Source organism: Tachysurus fulvidraco, chromosome 9 (assembly GCF_022655615.1).
Source record: "Tachysurus fulvidraco isolate hzauxx_2018 chromosome 9, HZAU_PFXX_2.0, whole genome shotgun sequence".
NCBI lineage: Eukaryota > Metazoa > Chordata > Actinopteri > Siluriformes > Bagridae > Tachysurus > Tachysurus fulvidraco.
The window spans coordinates 12,444,807-12,466,501 of NC_062526.1; the positions used below are offsets into that span (position 1 = coordinate 12,444,807).

Sequence of the window (21,695 nt, forward strand, 5' to 3'; positions counted from 1 at the left end):
TGCTCTGTCATGTCTGCTTGGAAGCTGTGTGTTAATCGTTAGCATTCACTGAGTCCTTCTCTCACCTGGGGCTCTCAATCCTATTAGCCTAAGTGTCCTAACTGTACAAAGTGTAGCACTGTTTGATCACTGTTGCTTAGCTGAGACACATATCCTTTTTTTCCAGTGACACCCCTGATCTTCTGTAGACCTGATCCCCTTAACTCTGCTCAGGGAGAGGGACAGTTCAGCTTCTCTACTCTCGTTTTTGACACACTGCAGTGCCTGCACTCTTAAAGTCATGATAGTCGCTTTAAAGCCTGGTGACATATGACTCTTAGAAGAGTGCTGTTTGTGTTAGCATGTGTGATGTGGGTTTATTAATGTATTGTACTATATCACATGACTGTTCATTTCTACAATCTACAATCTAGTCAGAAGGTGTGGTTTTTCTATAACTACACAGCCACAGGGATAAACTGTGACAGTTGTTTATGTTTTTATTTAACAAAAAATAAGATCTGATTGATAATTTTAGTGTAAGCAGACAATAGTGTGACATTTGGCATGGCAGACATGAGCACTTTCTAACAATTAGTAAGTTTTCATATAAAGGAAATTCTACAAGATAGAGGAGTTTGCACTCTTTGGCTTCTTGATAACAGGAAAAGCTTATTTTGGTGGGGGTGTTTTACGGTAGGTTATTATTATTATTATTATTATTATTATTATTATTATTATTATTATTATTATTATTATTATTATTATTATTATGGATTACATTATTTTTCTTATTATTTTAAGTCTCTCTCAAGATGTAAGACAGAGGGGAAAAGGCCTGTTTACAGCTGCTAAAATGTCCCAATCCATTTTCCTGGAACTTATTTTGTGGACATTCCACATCATTAAATGTGAGTATTATATGTATAAATAAGTGTGTCATTTATTAATGAATGAAAATTTATACTGCACTTGTTCATTTAAACAGTAGCTCTGACTTTTCAACTCTGGCCCTGATTAATTATTACCTCTTTACCACTTTTAGCTCTTCACTCTCTCTTACACTCTCTCTCTCTATTTCACTCTCTCTTTTAAGCTTTCTTATTTTCTCTCTCTATCCTTCCTTTTCTCTCTTAATCTCTGAGGCACTTCTCCATCAGTCGTGTAGTAGAGCTTCTCTCTCTCCCTGACTGGTCTCTTGCTAAAAGACCCATGTGTTTTCAAATGCTTCTGGATGGAAAATCGAAGCTCCGCTTCTCTGTTTATCAAGCAGCCGTTCTGTCACCCAGCCGGCCAAGGCACAGCACAAATTGGTGACAGCAACCCAACAGACACACACAAACACACACACACACATGCACACACACACACACACACACACACACACACACACACACACACACACACACACACACACACACACACACTTCTCTGCAAAGTAGACTGAGAGCAGCATGGGTTGTTGTTCATTTTTATTACCTGTGTCAGGAGAAAAGAGAGGGGTGAAAGGTGGCTAATGCACACACACACATACACACACTGTGGTTAGTTAACCTACTTGTCTCATGGGGAGAAAGAAAAGATGGCTGTGTTACAGGGAATTTCTGCCTTCTGTAACCACAAGAATATAAGCAGGGCACAAATTGAGACTTCCCCAAACACCCCCTGAACTATGCACAAATAAAAAAGAGAAAAAAAGGAAAAGGGCTTACACTTTGAAACACTCTCAGACTGCTAATTTAATAAAACCTTCCTTTTTTTTCAGTACTTGTGCAATTTTAATTTTAGCAGATATGAGCTTAAACACATTTATGCATTAGTCAAAATATTGTATTTTAAGTCAACCACCACTCAGAAAACTCTAAGTGTTCACCACAAAAACAAAGACATTGCCTGCTATCACACTCATACACATGCTTAGCGTTCATTCAGTAGGTTCAGGGTTAGCACGAAGACTTGTTGTCAAGTGCAGTTACTTAGAAAACCTAAAACATGAACTAAATGGACACTTGCAAAAGTACAACATTAAGAAATTATTCAGTGGAGAGAAATACATGCTTAAGTGGAGTGTTTACCATCAGAGTAGCGGTTCAGCACAAGCATTGATGTGATGTTGGTGACATCAAAATCATTTATTGCAATTAAATGAAGACAAATTTGATAGACATTCATGCAGTAAATATACATTGTCTCATACATAAGTTTTCTTATTTATTATAGAGTTAACATTAGAATTGTAAATATACATAGGAAGTTAACATCAGCCTTCTAATTCTTGTTTAATTAAACCACAACATTTTTTGGGGAAGAAACTTGCCATTGCGTTAAATAGCTCTTATTTTTGACACTTTATGTGAAAATGTTTTCTCTATAAAATGTGGCAAAATCTGAAAGGTGGTAATTTGCGGACTGTTCCAAATTTTGTAAGAGCGTATTCATGGATCCTGACCTATGCATAAGAAAAAAACTACACACACTTTGATACATTTTTTTCTAAGTAAAGATTTCTGCTAAATGCTATAAAAATGTAAATAGCAGCTTTTCTATATTTTCTGCTCTTACATAATACAAAATCCATATAGTGCTTGAGGGTTTGTTTCCATTTTTTTAGTTATTGTGAACTAAATATGTTTTCCCATTTGTGACTTTCCTGCCTTTAATGTTGTACCTTTGAAGTCAAGACCATTTCATGGGAAAACATTTGAAATTACTCTTCTAATGTTAATTGGCCCACCATTATTAGACCTAGCATGGCCTCTGTGTGTTTTCTGTCAAAGAGTAGCATGCAGCCATGGAAGATGGATGAGATTCAGATCGAAGGAAATTATAGTTATTATAGTGCTGCAGGCCAATTTGCTTTGCAGATCATTTCTATACATTTTGTGCATGTGTTGCTTTCACTATAGTAATGACCATCATCTTAATAATGCAAGCCATGGTGGAGATAAATAAAGAAGCCATAGGTTAGACTACTGAGAGCTCAACCTCTGCTCATTGTGCCTTACCCACAATGATGCCATTTAATAGGGCATTGATTCTGAGCAATGTGGGTCAATTTGTGGAGATCGATACAGTGTGTTTGTAGCTACAGGAGGGAGAGGGGGGGGATGCCTACAGAATACACATTCAGTAACAAACTCTTTAGAAACTTCTAATATAAATATTATATACATTTACTGACCACTTTAATAGGAATAGCTACATAAAATCATGCAGATATACATGAGGAGCTCAAACATCAGTATGGGAAAAATCTTTTCTTATCACACCAATCATCAGAATGAGGAACATCTGATCTTTGTGGCTCTGATAGTGGCATGGTTGTTGGTACCAGACAGACTGGTTTTCAGGAACATCATCAGTAAAGCATACACAGTGGATAAAAACAAAAAAAATCCCAGTGACAAGGAGGAAATGCCTGGTTGATTAGAGTGGTTGGAGGAGAATAGCCAGATTGGTTGAGCTGACAGGCTCAATATGATGGCTACAATAACTCAAATAATCACACTTTATACTCATGGAAAGCAGAAAAGCATCTTCTGAGACACAACATATGAAACTTTAAGGTGCATGAGCTGCAACAGCAGAACAACACATCTTCAAGGTTCAAGTTTTGTCAGTCAAGAATGGGAATCTGTGATTAGACTGGATACAGGCTCATAAGTTCTTTGACAATATTAGCTCTGTGTTATTAGCTTGTATGGGTATTTCTCACAGTTTAAGAACATATTGTAACAAATTTGCATCGTTTTAAAAAAAATATATATTTATAAACATAAAACAATGTAATTAAGCAAGGTAGACTGACATGGAAAGTAAGTACAGAGAACAAGGAATGTATCTGAGAGGAGTAAGGCACACAACTTAATGAGACACACTAGTTGTCTGACCCAGGTCTTACTGATGATACATGTGTATATGTTTTTACTGGCATTGCATAGTGGCACTAGGGGAATAGAGAATCTGATTTTACAGAAACTGGAACTTGCTTCAAAGAAGACAGCTACTATCCCCCTCTGATAGAGCTCAAGCTAAAGAAAACAGCAAGCCAGTAAGACGCACATATATACGCACATAGTCATTACTCAAATACACCACCTCACATCTCTCTCTTTGCTTCAGCCTCTCGGAAAATAAATTGCATCCCTTTGTTTAATGATCCTCTTCATTTCTCCCAGCTTGCACACACATCATTCCATCTCTCCATCCTTGTATCCCTGGCCCACTTTGTCTGACCGTCAAGTGTTTCTGTCACTTATGCTCAGATTTTGTCCCTGACTAATCCTTCCTCCATGCTTATACCTGAGGGTTTTGCTTTTTGACATGCTGCCAACGTATGCGTATCTCTTTCATTCTCTCTCTCTCACACTCTCTCTCAGAGGTGGGAAGATTTTGACAAAAGCCAACTGGGTTCCAATAATCCAATACATACAAATCCATCTCTTCAAAACAAACTCACACATAGACAGAAGCCTACCGTTATTCAGGCGAAATGGGCCATAGTTGGGGGATCCGCTCTTTCTTCCCTAGAGAAAATGCTTCATTAGCCAGTCTCTTTCCAGTCAGTGTGAGAGCGAGAGTGAGGGAGAGGGGGTTTGTTGAATTATTTACAAAATCCTACTTAATTGGTATTAAGTTTTTAAATGGGGTCAAGTGCTGTAGTGCAATATCACACAGGCCTTTCTTTTCCTTTACTCTAAGGCATCTTAGCTGAGGCAGGATGCACAAGTGTTTCACAGACTGCACAGAATTCATTTGATTAGAGGATAAGGATTACAAAAAGGCAAGCAGTAATAAAATCCCCTGTCAATTTGAGACTCATTGGTTTATTATTTGGACAAGGAGCAAATAGGTATTAAAGACAGGACTGAGATATGATATAATATCTGAAATAATCCTGAGCAACTCAAATGTTAAATACTGTCAACTGGTGGACCAAGGGCCTAGATGTATATCCAGAATTTCAGTGGATTGAACTATGCAACATGTTGCTAACATTAAGCCAGTATGAACTATGAAAACAGTGGTTGTTTCACACATAACAAGTGACAGAGTTTAGATTCTCTAGTCTACTGTGAATTAATGTCATTGTTTTTAAAAAAAATAATGTTTACAGACACAATGTGTCCTACATACAGTTAGGAAATCTTTACCAAGTATTAAAATGCTTTTGACATCATTCAGACTTGTTATTTGCTCATCCAAAAAGGAATTTCATGTCTTGAAATCACTATGAACAATGAACAAGCACAAATTTTAGATTAATGTCTAGCAAATCAGGTGTATATACTATCAATTTGTATTGATTTTTTAGAAAAAACATAGTTTCCATAGTTCATATTAGCACATTGTTATCACACCTAAATATCAACACTGGCATAATGTGCCATGATAATTTTATATCAGTTTCATATTCACTGTATCTTACCACTAATGCAGGTGGGATTTAGCATATTACTAGCCTGTATTGCATTTCTTTAATAAAGTTAATTTATTTTTCTGTCAAGTTCTTAAGGCTATTGCTCATCTTCTGCTGAGTAATGTTGCTAGTGTGCAACTAAAGATGAAAGATCTTTAGTTCTTGACTGATTTTCCTTTTCACCCATCTTTAAGAGATCACAAACTTTGAACCCTGGTCCCCATGACCACATACCTGTCTCTCATTCTGCATGACCAGCATGCCTCCATCAAGGGGAGGCATGTAATGCATGTAACACGCACTATGCAAAACTTCTCTTGCTCCCAAATTCACACAGGTGGGCTAGCCTGCTCTCAACTCATCCACACCAGTGACTGGCTTTGTTCCTGGCTGGGACGCTCCATTTGATGGCATGAAGAAAAGCATTCTCCTTCGAGAGAGCTCTTCACATGCAGTGGAGGGGAGCCGGGCACCGCAAAGGAGAGCGCGGAAATGGCTTCTCATCAATCATGTTACACAAAGTCTCAAGGGAAGAAAGAAGCAAGTAGGCCTTCAGCTGTCTGCGTGGGCTGCAGTCTGGAGATCTGAACAGACAACCTGCTTCCTGGATGCAGACTGCATCCAGTTGGAGACAGGCATGGGCATAAGATGGACAGGTGAAGAGGTGAGGCAGAGCAACTGATAGCTCTGCCAGTTAGAATCACACATGACCCACACGAGCTAAACCAGAGTGCCCTTAATCAGTTGTGTCTAGACCACCTGCTTTAAAGACATTCCCTTATGCCTAAAAAAAGTAAGGGGATTGAAAATGCAGACTGGAGAAGGAGATTGCATTTTTCCCTTTTGCTGTCAATTGCAATACAATGTAGCATTTATTCATCTACAGTTAGTGTCTCATCCTTTCCGGAGTTGCAGTCGATCTGGAGCCTATCCACAGAACACACCCTGGGAATACACCCATAGTGGGGACCCAATTCATTTCTGGGCACCAACCACACTCAGTCACACACATATTCAGACCTGGGGAAATTTGTTGTACCCGAATCAACTTATCAGTGTGTTTTCAGAGGTAGGAGCAAACCAGAGAACCCTGAGGAAACCCATGCATACTCTAGGAATACATTTGATACTCCAGACTGTAGCCCAAACTCAGGATCAAACCAGAGACACTGGAGGAGTAAAGCAGCAATGCTGATAGTGTACGCTGATCTAAATACTCGTCAATCACGAGAGTTTAAGATGTTCCCTGATGTTCTAAGAGATGTGAGCACCCACTGAAGTATTTGTTCTCATATAAACAGTTGAACTTTTTTTTTTCAGCCAGACATTCTGAGGATGGGGGTCCATTGAATTTTGATGAGCCCACTCAAGCCAGTGTCACCATTTCTTCTGGGAAGCTTTGAAGGCCAAAAACTCTCTTTCCCATGTCTTATTTTTTCTGTGCTGCGTTCAGATTTTTTTGGGAGGAACGTGCAGGGGCAGAGCTTGGGAGATGTGTCTTTTGTTAAGTGGGTATCTCAAGTGTACAGGCCTCTGTAGCATCTTTGTTTCAATATGTTAGGGTTCCCTTTCAGTGAATGGTTATGCCATTGAAAGTCTCAAAAGAACCTTCTGTAGAAATAGACGAACTGAATCTTTATAAGAGAAAGTGATGAACATCTAAAATTCTAATATGGTTTTAAACAATTCATAGTTCAAACATTGAGATACCCTTTGTAGAGTAATTAGCATGCACTCAGTGGTCATAATACCAGTTGTCTTGACTATTTTTTTTAGAGTCATTTCTTTGGATGCCTTTTGGCCACAGTTAGTGTGCACCACTCTAGGTATGTGCCTATCTTGAGTCATGGTTTGGAACAGATTTGGTTCCCTTGTAAATCATTTCATGCTAAGCTGTTGCTCTGTTGGAAGACTCCCTTCCTCAATTACCCCCATGTGTATATTTTAATGCACATGGCTCTGTGAGAAACTACGAATAGGAGTCAATGCAATTGGTGGGAATTTTTGTGCAAACAGGGTGGCTGTTGGATGATGTATTTTGTTTTGCTGAATAAGAAAGATCTTAGCTGTTCAGTGTTTCTAACTTGTTTCTGCTTAGTGTTTCTAAGTTAAAATACGTTGCTTGTGCATCAGACATATGCTTGGCTCCCAAATGTGGATCCCTGTATTTTTATCATATATGTCATATCTTTGCTGAGTAATGTCATTGAGTCATGCCAGGACACTGTTGAGACTGACACGATTATTGGATATTTGTTGACGTAATGATGGTGATGCTGTTCAAACTGCAACACTTGTATATGTTTATTTTGTATAATAAAATATTAGTGCCTTGTCCTGGAGATTTTCCAGTGATACCTCAATGTATAATTTCTGCTGAATTTATTGGCATTGTGTTGTAGACTACTGTAGACTCCTGCCTCTCTCTCTCTCTCTCTCTCTCTCTCTCTCTCTCTCTCTCTCTCTCTCTCTCTCTCTCTCTCTCTCTCACTCTCTCTCTTTCTAGTGATTGATCCCAGGTGCTATAGGTCAATCAAACTATATTTGCTTTAAGTTCATTAGGTGAGTCTCCATCTATTTCTCCCTTCCTGGCTCAAATCTTCTCAATTGTACTGATACATAATGAGAATCTCTTTGTCTTTTTTTTCTTTCTTATATATGGGCAAATCATATGTAACATATATACATGAGTAAATTCTTCCCTCATCTACAGCTTTTGTGATTTAGTGGCAAAATTGGAAAGAAAGAATTATTGTTAACGTGGATGTTCTATGGCTGAGTAGTCAGTAGAACTTGGTCGTAATTCAGCCGCTGAGCATCTAGTTAGTCAATCACTTGATCTGTAATCACAAATGCTGCCAGATATTACATGAATGATGAGTGGTAATAAAAGCTCTTACTTTCCCCGCACTGAGATCTTAAGTGTTATTGGCAGGGGCAGCCTTGTCCCAGGGGAGTCTGAGCTATGAAACATAAGCCCTGATATAAACGTATGTGGGTGTGGACTGTATGAATTGTATAGAATGTAGGCTATGGATAAGTTTATTCCAGGTCCTCTTGAGTTTATCATAGCTCATTTAGTTTTCCTTCTGAAATGATTTCATTTCAATATAGTTCACACTACAGTGCTCTGAAGTGCACTGACTTCTTATTAGTAAATCTTTCTAAATGTTTTCACTATTTGTATATCAATTCAAGTACCTGACACAAACAATACAAGACTCATTGCCTTTTTAAAATAGTGCAAACATATTGATTTTTTTGGAAGTATTACATTTCAGCTTTGTTTTCACCTTGCTCTTGGCCAAAGGACCAAGCATGACAGCTTTATTGATACAAGAGGCTATAATAATTATGGCTTGCACTATTGATTGCCTACCTATTGATGAAATCATATTTTACTGTAGAGCTTTGTGGATCTGATGCAAACCTGCAGAATGTTTAAATCTCTGTCTCAAACCAGCCATGAGTGATTGTCTGTATATAGAAGGAAGCATTCAACCTAGAGATAAAATTTCTCTCCCACACAGATAAAATGCATCAATCTTTATGTTTTAGCCAGTCTAGACAAAACATCAAATTCACTGATATTTTCTGTTCACAGACAAATAAAAAATACATGTTTTTTACCGGGCTGCAACTTTGATAGTACTTGTATAGGGGGGCCTGTTAGGTGGTTCCCGCCTGACTATTTCATATGATAAAGGGCCATGCTGATGCTGTTTCTGTCATGCTTGATGATGATTTGTGGTGTCAGTGTTAGATGAATACACATTCTCCCAATGGAGGATGATGTGGTTCAAATGTCCCATGGTAAATATGAATAGAGATTAATATGACAGGGGGGCATGCCACTACGAATAGATAGTGAATGAGAAAGCGGGTGAAGACGTATTGAAATAAAATTTGTTGACTGTTATATTTGTCACTAAAAGACTTTTTACACGGCTCTGTAATATGTCCTTGTGTGAACAATTTACTGTATTCCTGCTCTTTGATCTTTGCTAGACAAAAATAACAGCAGAACAAAAAGGAAAAACGAAATTTATTACTATTGAAGGGAAGGAAAATAGCTCTTTTGACTTGGGTTAAAATGTGCTGCACTAGACCGTGTTTCCTTCTTGGCTAACAGTTCAAACAAAGATTGTTCACTCTTTTTTTTTCCTCAGCCAGGGTCTTAGCCACCAGGGTGCCGTTACAGAAGGACTGCAGAATGGTTTTCAGATTTAAGGGCCGAATGCTCACAAATGTTCTTGGCCTTGCTGTTCAGTGACAACACGTCCCAGTTCTGACTAGAACACCAAGGCCAATTTTGGCAGGCATGTAAGAATTTCCTCTGCTTTTATTGTATAATCCCTAAGCATTGATTTTATTCAGAGTAATAATTGTTTAAATGTTTATGCTCACTAAGTATGCAATAACATTATCTTGGTGTGTGGCCAGGTGTATGTGATAAACAGCAGAGACATTTTAGAGTCAGTAGAGTCATGTCTGATTGAAATGCCAAGGAAAATTCTTCATCCTTTTACTTTGAGGAAAGGAATAAAGGGGGCTTTCCGCAGTCTTCTAATGATAGGTTTTCTACACTAAAGCAGTGTTGCTTAATTTAACACATAATTCAATTTGAATATTTTGTAATATAATAATAATAATAATAATAATAATAATAATAATAATAATAATAATAATAATAATAATAATAATAATAATAATATAGATATACTCATATGTATAAAGCATAAGCTTTCTTTATTTTGTTTGTATATCAGAAGACTCAAAAAGGTGCCACTAGCAAAGTTCTCACTTACAGAAAACATTAACATGTTAAAACGTTACCAGTCTGCTGTTCCTTAGTAATTGAATCAAAAGGAATAGAGTGGAGATTCCCTGTGACAGGGTGATGGATATGGAATAAGTAAGCAGTGAATTTACAGAAGCTGATGGCATTTGAAAAAGAGAGCGTTTTCCACCCATCACTCCTTTTATCTTCCCTCATAAATCACTCCTGCTAGGCTGCATAAATAGGACTCATCTTGTCATCCTCTCTCTGGCACCATGTAGTTCCACTTTAACCTTTACTTGTGGCAGTGGCGCCCACATTAAAAGCTGAGTGACCCTCCTGACCTTAACTATTCATATTTTATAGCTATTAAAAGACTAGGGAAATTTAGACAACAATGTCTCAACTGTATGTGCATGTGAATATCTTTATCATCATTATCTCATAGTCATATGAGACATTAGCTTAAGTGAAATATTCCAGATGGTGCAGATAAGAAGCAGTTGTGTGTAGAATCAATGTGTACATCTTTAACTTTAGAAATTTTTCTCTGTCTTGTTCCCTGTGAATTTCATTTCACTCTCTAGTCAGTCATATAGCCGTGCTAACCTTTGACTTTGGCCCCCATTTTAAAGGCTTTGCTCTTTGCCCCAGGTCCATTAGACCTGACTAAAGTATACTTTAATAATTGCCATGGCTGCCATCAAATGAACATATGAGGGGATAGAAAAAAGGAGCTCGACCAGTAACCTTTTGGCCCCTAGGTCAGGCCTTAGAGCAGATGTGTCCACTGAGACGATCAGTTTGACCTGCAGCTCTATACAGTATGGGTCTGAGCATCAGCGTTATTGATAGAGTCTGGCAATTTTTTATAGCTCTCTCGACCTTCGACATGCAGCAGAATAAAGTGGTTCCTATCAACCACTACCAAACAAAAGATCAAATGGTTATGTCAAGGTTGCATTTAAATGAACATAAAGATTGATGTTTGTGTGTACATAAGCATGAAGCAAGTTTTTTGTTTATGTCTCATTTGCAAAGGAATCTAATAAATGCAAATTTCTATGAATTTAAACAAATCAACCTTCTCTGACAAGTTACAAACAATTGAGTTTAGAGCTAGGGGCAGTTGGGATATATATATAGTAAGAAATCCAAATAGATCACTCTAACTCTTAATATTTTTAATAAAAAATAATGAAACCAATTTTATAGTGGTAGATTATACTGAACAGATTGTTCCTATATAACTATTTTTCATATATAGTGTTTGTAAACTGTATACTGTATATTACAACAAGCTAAATATGAATAATGTGAGTGTGAATAATAATGCAGAGAATTCATAGCCTTTAGCAAGTTGTCTGAGTTTATTTGAAACATTGTCATCCACAGAGAATGATTGTATGAGAAGCAAACATCATTTTATGGATGGTGTATGCATCTTATCTCTCTTTAGCAGTGACACAGCAGCTGATGTATCAAAGCCTTCAGCTGCTCACATGAAACGTTTTCTCTCAGCGTGGAAACAATGTACATAAAAAAACATGACAAAACGATTTTTTTACCTCACCTCGCTTGTTTTGCTTGGATCCCATTATTTTTCATCTAGCATTTTCACCTTTTGAATTGTTTTTCTAGTTTCCAGCATTGCATTTATTCAGCTATTCCTTGTGAATTGCATTCAAATTATTTCAGCATTTGAGGCTAGAAAAAAAAGAGGAAATAAAAAGTAAACCCTTTGCCTGGCTGCCCCTCCCCTTAACAATGCTAGTTTTTTTCATAACTGAGGCTTGGGCTACAGCTCAAGCACTGTGATTAAGATAAGCCAACCAGAGCTGGACAATTACCTGACGACTAACCTTTTCTGGAGCCACTTAAGGATGTAAGAACCCCTAAGAACCATTGTTTTTCATGAGTGGAACACAGCACTTGACAGCAGCAGCCTGGTGAGAGAGAAGCCAGCAGCTAGCAATATCATGTTTGAGATTACCTAATCCTACAACACATCTGAGCTGAATGACTTTGGTCCATCAGAGGAAAACTGAAATTGCTGTATTGAAGGAAGAATTGACTCAGGCTTAGTTTTCATAAATTTGTCATGAAGGATTTTTTTTTTCTGTAAACAATGCAGAATTTTAGTATGGAATTTAAAATATATGTAGCATGCTACTGTGCTAAATATTTACATTTAAATTGCAAAGCTCATAGACCCCTTTACTGTAAAATATATTACACAAGCACAATCCAGTCATTCAAAAATTAGCTTCATTATTTTACCGTTTACAAAAACATGATGCATAATTCTCAGAACCATAGAGATTTTTATTCCTGAACCATCCACCATCAAGGACCACCGTAGGTTTTTGGGTTACTGAAGTTTAGATTAACTCTATTAGATTCAAATGATCAATCACATTAGTTAATAAATATACGAACTTTAAGAATTCAATTAAGTAGTTTTTATAAAGGCCTGCTTTGATTTTGACCACCATAAAACCCACCCAGTTACAGTGTAAAACTTTTTAAAATGATCGATTCTGTTAAATTGTGTACTGAACATTCAACCTTACATAAATGCATATGTATATTTTTATAATGGAGTTGTAGTCATCTATTATGCTAAATGTACTTGTCTGACATTATTTTCAAATATGATAGATTACAACAAATAATGTAAGATTTGTTCAGCTGTGTGTGTGTGTGTGTGTGTGTGTGTGTGTGTGTGTGTGTGTGTGTGTGTGTGTGTGTGTGTGTGTGTGTGTGTGTGTGTGTGTGTGTGTCTGTGTGTGTGTGTGTGTGTGTGTGTGTGTGTGTGTGTGTGTGTGTGTGTGTGTGTGTGTGTGTGTGTGTGTGTGTGTGTGTGTGTTTCCAGGTCCCTGGGGGAGCACATGGGGAGCCCTGGCCAGAGCATTACAAGCACTCTGATCCTCTGCCCAGGTCTGCCACACAGCAACCACATCCTTTCAGGCAGCCCACTCATACATAGACCTCCGTTCACAGGGATTTGTGCCATGTGATACATTCAGTGCTCCATTAATTTTACAGAACAAGAAATACCTAATACAAGTAGCTTCAATAAACATTATTTAGTAAATTTTAAACCACCGTAAAAGACAGAGTAACTGCTTGTCTGAGTCATCACAAGATGGAAAACCAGGATTAACCTGAGAAGTCAGACAGATGATCATTACCAATCCATCCTGAGTCGAAAACTGTAAGTATTCCAGGCTTGAGGCTTTGTTCGGACACAGCCCAAGCCTCCTCGTAAGGTTCATGCACATTGTGAGGCCTTCAGAATACAGCGCCTCTCAACTTCTGCTCCTGACATAAAGTCAGGGGTTATTTGCTGCTATTTTTACAAGAAACGGTTTGATTTGTCTTAGGCCATTACCGTCTATTACGGCTGGGAGTCTCCGGGAAGGAGGTGGGAAGCGGCAAACGCTGGCTTTCTGCCTAAAGAGAAATCAATGAAACAAATTAATCCTTCGCAGGCTGCGGTGACACTGTAATCCATCATTCAGAGGCGCTTTTACACACCGAATCAGAGAGTCTGGGCTCAGGGAGAAAGCCCCGAGGGACAGGGCTCACACAACACACTCTGGCACAACACATACACACACATACATACACATACACACGTACAAGGCTAGACACACAGTAAAGACAGCTGCCACACAGCTGCAACCCTATAGTCCTGTGTGTGAACACAGAGGGATGAAAGACAGATTATAAATACAGCTACTGCATGATACAGGCCATAATCCTGTATCCTGTGTGTCTTGTGTCTATTGGGCTGTGTCCTCTTAAAGGCAGGACATTGGGATTTGCTGTTTACTTATTCACACTGCACAAAAAACAGGTATGACAGGAAAGATTTATAGGAAGGTCCACTAAAAAGGAGCGGAATACAGGAGGAGAAAGAGAAAGAGAGAGGGGAATCACAGTGGGGGTGGGCATTGAAAACAGCGATCTCTTTTCCACCCACCATCACCTCACCATGTGGTGTTGCATTGTTCATGTAGCAGCACATTCATGCACATTGTTCCAACATTCAGACCCTCTGTTGCATGCAAGCATTCCCATGGCTTCTCCTTCAGCCTGCTGAAAAGGGCAGGTGTCATCACCCACAAAATTAGGGCTGTGGTCCGTTCAGCACCACGAATGGTTAAAAGCTTAGCTATGCTTCTATACAAAGGTTATGCCCATAGACACCCCACCCCACCCAATAAAAAAAATCCAGTAATACATACCACATTGTTGCCAGCCAATAAGAAATTCATAACTACACACATGATCGGGCCACGTGATCCGCAAAGGGAAGCATCTTGGTCCTTTGAGGGCTGTACACAATAATGCCCTCGATAAACCATGTGATATCAGACAAAGGGAGACATGGGGACGACGACAAGATGTACATGCTTGTGGTCAGTTTATTTCATTCAAATACATGATGTTTCCTCTAGTAGTGTTGTACAATTACACTGAAGGCTGAAGTCATATTTTGAAGATTAACAATAGACTGTATATCTGCTTTCATGCCAGTTGTATCTCAGTTGTATAAGGTATTCACCTGTGCTCTCAAAAATGCCCAGACATGCCCAAAGCAAGGAAAAGGTGTTCACCTATAAATAAGTAATACAGAACCAGGGGATACACATTAATTTCCTTGTCATCCTAATAGGGGGTGCCACTTACCTTTAACCATGCTCTGATAGAGAAGGAAGCACAGCTTTTGTTCACGCTGGCATGGGTAAATCCCAAATACCTAGAAGGAAAAGTGCAGGACACAACGAGGGGCCAAAATGGTATAATACTTGTTCTTGATGCTCTGTCAGACATGACATTAGCATCAAACGATAACAGTGAACATTAAGTAAGCCAATTATCATTTTGGAATATGAGGAGATATTTAGCAGCCACATACTGTGCAGTCATGATTAGGATAATAAAAGATGTGGCTGAGTTCATTTATCTTTATTCTTACTTTCTTTTCCTTTTTTTAAATTATATTGGTTTTTTTGTTCTATCTCTTTTTTTCTTTACATCTCCTTTATGCTGTTGACTTTTTCTTATGCCTTTAGCAAAATTTTTCAAGTTAGTGGATTTACTGCTAAATTCAGTTACTATTTTATAGACATTTCTACATAAGCTTACATAGACACTAGACAGAGAAAACATTACATTAGTTGTTATGTACATACAGATACAATCAGAAACAAAATCTTAAAACCAGCACAAATGAACGTACCTCCCCTGTTTCACACAAGCACACAAGACCAGCTTGATGTCAGCATACACTTGTGTACTTATATATATATATACACACAAATACACTGCTGCAATCCAGCTGGGACAGTATAAACATGGTCAGTTTTTACATTATAGTTACATCACAGCTGTTAATAGTTTATATTTACATGTCTCTAAACAGGTAGTATCTACGATTAATACACATTTCCAATATAATGCAGTTGTTATACAGGAAGCCTGACAAAAAACACAACTGTAAATACATTTTAATGTTAATATAAAATTAATGTTGCAATGCATGTTTCAGACCAGGATATTATAAAGCTAGCCTAGAGGAATGTGTGTGTTTAGGAATGACTGCTGCATTCTTTCCTCCTCAGATCTGATAGAGCTGATACAGAGAGGTGAAAGAGGACACACACATTGTACAGTGTGAGAGAAGGACAGAGCATAAACAGAGATGTAGGCATAGCATTTCCTGTGTTTGTTTTTCAGTGTGTGTGTGTCCGTACTGGTTATTAATATGGTTCTCGGCCTCCAAATGTTTTTAGTTAGGATAGCAAAAGAGTTTCAAACTCTTCCAAAAGAGTTTTACTTTAATGATTCCCTTGGAGGAAAAAACCCTTAAAGGCTCAATATTTTACATTTTTCTGAATGTGTGTGAACTCTTCCACTGTCTGCCATTTTATCAATCCACTCCGAGCTCCAATTTTATGACTTCTGCATATATACGGCTGAAAGAATGTCTGAGATTGCAGACAGATAATACACATCATTAAGAGAGAACAAATAGAGCTTTAACAAAGCAGTGATTCAGACAAAATATTTACAATCATTCTCATTCCAACATATTTAATGTATGTCTTAGCGAAGCATTCTTGAGTTCATGTTATTTTTATAAACCACACAATCATCACTGTTGATTGTGTTAGCAAGTTTGGTGCATTTTCATAAGAAACAGACTGCAACTAACAGAGTTGTCATTAAGCCATGTCACCACAGCTTTCCATATTCATGCTGACGAACATGCTGGAACAGAGAGAGGCAGGAACAGAACGTATAGGTGGACACACACGCTTTCATGAACATATTCAATCATCTGCCTGCCAGATGCAAAGAATGACAGAAACTGTCTCCAAAGCCCACACTTAGTCAAGTGGTTTGTCCAGAAATGACATTTCAGCATGGCAGTAATGATGAGGGAAGGATTTCGCTCAAATACTGACAAGATGGGCAAAGATGGAAAACTGACATTCTCAACTGCCCCTCCCAGTCTGTAGACATTCAGTGGTTAAGACCAATGCAAGAGCATCCAGGTGGTCCTATCTGACAAGAGCATAGGTTGTTTATTCAGTACAGTAACATTGTGGTGTTATACATAAACTTACAAATATAATTTAAATAAACAAAGTATACACACTGAAATGTTATACAGCAGACAATATTTTAATGTAATTCAATTATGCTTTTCTATATAAGTCACCAGGTGAAAATTAGAACCTTCGTTGTAGAAATAGATGAGAAATATCGCAGCCCCTGGGCAAAAAAATGTCCTATACCGCATAAACAGTGGTATTATGTTGCTGATATTATTATGATATTATTGCACTGTGTGTGGGCATGTGTGTATAGACATACCTGCAGCTGCTCAAGTTTCATTGTTAGCCAAACCTGTCAGGAAATCAGGACAACTTATTAACACACATAAATAGTTATGTGTTCTATTCATCACTCTCTCTCATACACACACACACACACACACACACACACACACACACACACACACACACACACACACACACACACACACACACACACACACACACACACACACACACACAAATACACACAGGCAAAAAGCAAAAAGTTTTTTTATTATTATTTTTTAATCTGTTTAATTGAGTAACAGACTAATCTGTTCATCAATTCAAGCATGTAAATAAAATAAGATCCAAAAATGGACAAATATTTTGGTTCTTTTGGTCTGTTTTTGAATCTGAATTTTTTTTTTTTACTTTTGAATAAAACATGCAAATAATAACATGCATCATATGCGAAGTATAGCTTTAAAAAAAATTTCAAGGTACTGTTTGAATGAACCCCCTACTTTCAGAAAGCAGTGATTATTTTCATATTGTTTTTGGTTAAAATAGGTGCGCTCTTTTTTTCAAATCTTTCACAGGTACAGTAGCTAAATGAGGATTGAGGGTACCTGCATTAATCAAGTGTCAGGACACACCAAATCACTTTCCTAATTCTTTTCTGCTATGCTGGGTTTTGAAAACAAAGAAACAAGACATTTTCTACCCTCTGGTATTTGGCAGCGTCTTAGTGTACCACCACAGACACACATTCAGTGCACAACACTGCTCCCTCTCTAGGTAAGTACTGTAAAACCTAAAGCCACATTCATTTTCATAATTAAATTTAATTACTCAAATAATATTAAAAATGTAATTAATCGAATAATAAATAATGAGAATATTCTTCATTGCAGTCAGTGTATGTTATATATGATTGCCGTGTACATGTTTACATAACGTTTTAAAACATGCCCCACAAGTGTGTGTGTGTGTGTGTGTGTGTGTGTGTGTGTGTGTGTGTGTGTGTGTGTGTGTGTGTGTGTGTGTGTGTGTGTGTGTGTGTGTGTGTGTGTGTTAGTTACACTGCTCTATGTAGGCAGTGTGATAAAACACTTTTTTGCTTACTCACTTTCCTTCCTACGTTTCTTTCAGTTTAAATCTGCTCATCTCTTTTTTATTATTTATTTGTTTGTTTGTTTGTTTTGCTTGTTTGTTTTTTAGTTTTGGGCATTTTGTTTTGTTTTATAAATGAAGACAGACTCAGACAGGCCAAATTCCAATTAAGTGCCTGCTGAGTGTTGGTTTAAGTCCACCACTATGGAGATGTGCTCTGTCTCACTAGAGCTTTCTCCAGCTCAAGCCTCTCTTCCAGCTTTTTCCACCCGTTTTAAATGATCAATACAGTATAAACATGCGGTCCCGAACTAACGCGGTTTTTGCAGTTCACCCACTGCAGATATACTTCAAATAATCCTTGCTAACTGACTTGCAAATACTTTAAACTTTGCTCTGTGATGCCCTGACATTATTAGCACGACATAAAACATAAAAATAAAAAGCACTGATAGGATTTAGACTCATATTGTGTAATATTGTGTTCAGTGAACCGCTTTATCTCAAACGTGATGTGAACTTTACTGCCGATTATTCCAGAAATAAGTATTGAACGCTTTCCTTTAAACCAACATGTTCTTTAAGTGTTAAGTGCGGATATGCAAAATTGAGTTGTGAAACTTATTTTCCCATCAAAAGTCTGAGCAAAGTTTGCTACTTACAATCCCATGGCGAACTTCACGTCCTGTCCATGTGTCAAAGTTTTCTCTACAAACTAGTTCCGTGTTCACATTGTGTAGCCTGGTGTACATGTGTCCTTGGGTTTGTAGTGGATATTTTGTGTTTTTAATTTTAATATAACTTTTTTGGTTAGTTTGTTTTATTTGTTTTTTTTTTTTGGTTTTTTTTTTTGTTTTTGTTTTTGTTTTGTTTTTTTGGTCAGTGAACCTCAGAGCCTAATTTGTTGTGGGTCCAGGCTTGTTGTGAACTCTGAGTCAATTTCTATAATCTCAGTTTCTGAGTGCGTCCAACACAATTAGCACATGTGCTCTAAATAGATGATAGGAGGCAATAAAGCCATTACGTCCAGCAGAAAAGTGCCATGCTGATCTCACCAGCCGCTCCTGCCACCAGCACAGTATATAACCTATTATATAGCCTTAAAAGTAGGCCCTATTGTGCTAGTGTTAAGAGTTGCATTCTGTTTATTGGATTATGTTTTTAAATATTAAAAAATCACGATAGTTATTTGTTTGTTTGTTTTTGTTTGTTTGTTTATTTATTTATACGGTGTGCCTACTTGCACGTACATTATTTCTGAAATCGTCTTTAGCTGAGCGCCTCTCATACGTTTACTCTAAAGATGTTATCACTGAATCATTTCAAAAAATTGGTTCTTTTTTTGTTACCGCTGAACTAATTGCACTTTCTACTTGTAATCAATGTGGGTTAGCATTTCTTACTTTAAAAAAAGATGAATAATAAAAAACGCCCTCGAGTCTATTTGCCATAAAATCCACTGACCGGTGCACTCTTGAGTGTGGTGTTGTATAAGAAAGTGTAAGAAATTTTGCTCATCTCTCACGACTGTGCGTTCCATTAAGAGCGATTAGATGATGTCCATTGAAAGTTGCTGATCCATAGAGAAAACGGCAGCGGATAAAAGGCGATTTCAAGTGACCTTTTCGTCCCTTTCACACCAATCCGAGCTCCTCAAATAGTTAGGGGATCAAATCGGACAAAAGCCCCCTCCTCTTCTCTTTCAGCTCCAAACTACTCAAGGCGACAAAACCCCTCCAACGGCTGTTCAGGGAAAAAGCAGCGAAGAGAAGCATCCGAATAATTGGTGCAAGCATCTTACATTTATTTGCAATAAAAAGTGGACGAATCATCAGGCTATTATTTATTATATATTGATATTTGGTATTTTGATCCATACTGATGAATCGATCTTATATATATATAGTTATTCTAATTGGTATCTATGTAATCAATATAATATATTTTCCTTTTATGTATATCTAGAAATACATTTTGCATATAGGATTTGGGTATGTTTACTAATACCTATACCAAGAATCTTAAATAAAGGCTGTAATTTTTGTGTTCTGTTGTCAATGTGCATATAGTATAAGTAAATATTAATATTTTTTTTGCTATTATTGATTATATATCAAAAGTGTAAGGTGTTTAATAACTATCGTCTTCTCTAGGGTCTAAATGATAATAAGAATATATGAAAATGCAAACCGTAGCAAACATGATTTTTTTTAAAGTGTGCTTTTTTTCTTGTTTGTATTTTTTTTTTTTTTCTTCTGGAGGGTGGTGGTGGTATGAATGTATAATTTTTGGCATGAGAGAAAAAAGATCTTGAGAAGTTTCTTAGAACTCAAAATATATGTAGTTAATATATTACTTTTAAGTGTCTAGTGTCTGCTGTGCCCTTAAAGGGCTTTAACTCACTAAGCAAAGTAGCAAAGTATATTTGCTTTTGTGTTCACTTAGTAGGTGGTCACTATCAAATGTGGCATTTTATTACCTTAACAGTTCTTCCTAAAGAAGTAATGAATTTATATGACATGGTAAGCATGTGTATTTGTGTATTCTTTATAAAGAGTAAGATTTATAAAGAAGACAAAATTAGTTTAACAAGATCTAGTAGTAACAAGTAACAAGTTTAAGTTCTTAGAATATTTATTTGGTTGATTTTTATTCATGTGTTTGTCTAAATCAGCATTTTAATAATTAAAAAGATAAAACATGGCACGTGAAAAAACACCCCTCTGGGGCAATATTTTATATAAGATCACTTAAATTATCAATATACCTGACGGGGTTATTAAAACTTTTGTAATTTTTATCTGTTAACCAAATACAACTACGTTAACATAGTACTAATGTCTGATAACGTCTGATCCTACATTATTAAAGTTACAACATTTAAACGCAGTAAATATTGTATTTTATTATAATTAGACTATATTGGTTTACTTTCAGCCGTTGTTTCATTTTCAGCCACTTATACAAGCTCAGGTAAGGTATTTACTTATTTATTTATTTATAAATACATATAACCATCTTAATCTATCAACAGAGCAGTAATAATATTGAAAATGGCTGAAATGATTTGCCATCAGTCTGCTTTTTCCCAAACGATACGAGTTTATAAATACATATGTAGGTTAATTGCCCGAAACGCAACACCAAAGTGTATTAATAAGTCACATCCTTTCAGACTTGCTTTTTTCTCAGTTGTTCTTTCAGATGGATAACTTGATCGTTTAATTGTGCTTTTAATCCGTTGACATTACCGCAAACACATTGCTATTGATCTGCTCATTATGTGGTCAAACGGGCATAGGTGAGAGTTTCAAAAAGTGATTTTGCACTTAGACGTTGACCAAAAACCTGTTATACATGGATTAAAATAAGTAAATAAAGTCAAGCGCTTGGGGGAGAAAAAAGCAAGCTCTAACTGATCAATAGATCCGCACGTAGCAGCTATCAGTTTGCAGCTTTCACCTGCATAAAAGACGTCTGGTTCAGGCTCAGATCTACATGTTCATAGTCTTAATAGCGAGTCGGCTATGAACCCGAATTTGCGACTTATGTGTAGTCGATGATGCGG

The 21,695-nt window shown here is 37.2% G+C and overlaps 1 long non-coding RNA gene across 5 annotated transcripts in view; it reads right to left on the bottom strand.

Moving 5' to 3' along the window:
• Positions 1-14,593: 14,593 nt before the first annotated feature.
• LOC113637692 overlaps positions 14,594-21,695 on the bottom strand; it is an 8,588-nt gene continuing 1,486 nt past the window's right edge. For all 5 annotated transcript variants that reach the window (XR_003439426.2, XR_007143800.1, XR_003439425.2 and 2 more), the window contains 2 exons: positions 17,070-17,102; positions 14,594-16,757 (listed from right to left, as the gene is read on the bottom strand). This is a non-coding gene — a long non-coding RNA (uncharacterized LOC113637692). The remainder of the gene's footprint in view (positions 16,758-17,069; positions 17,103-21,695) is intronic.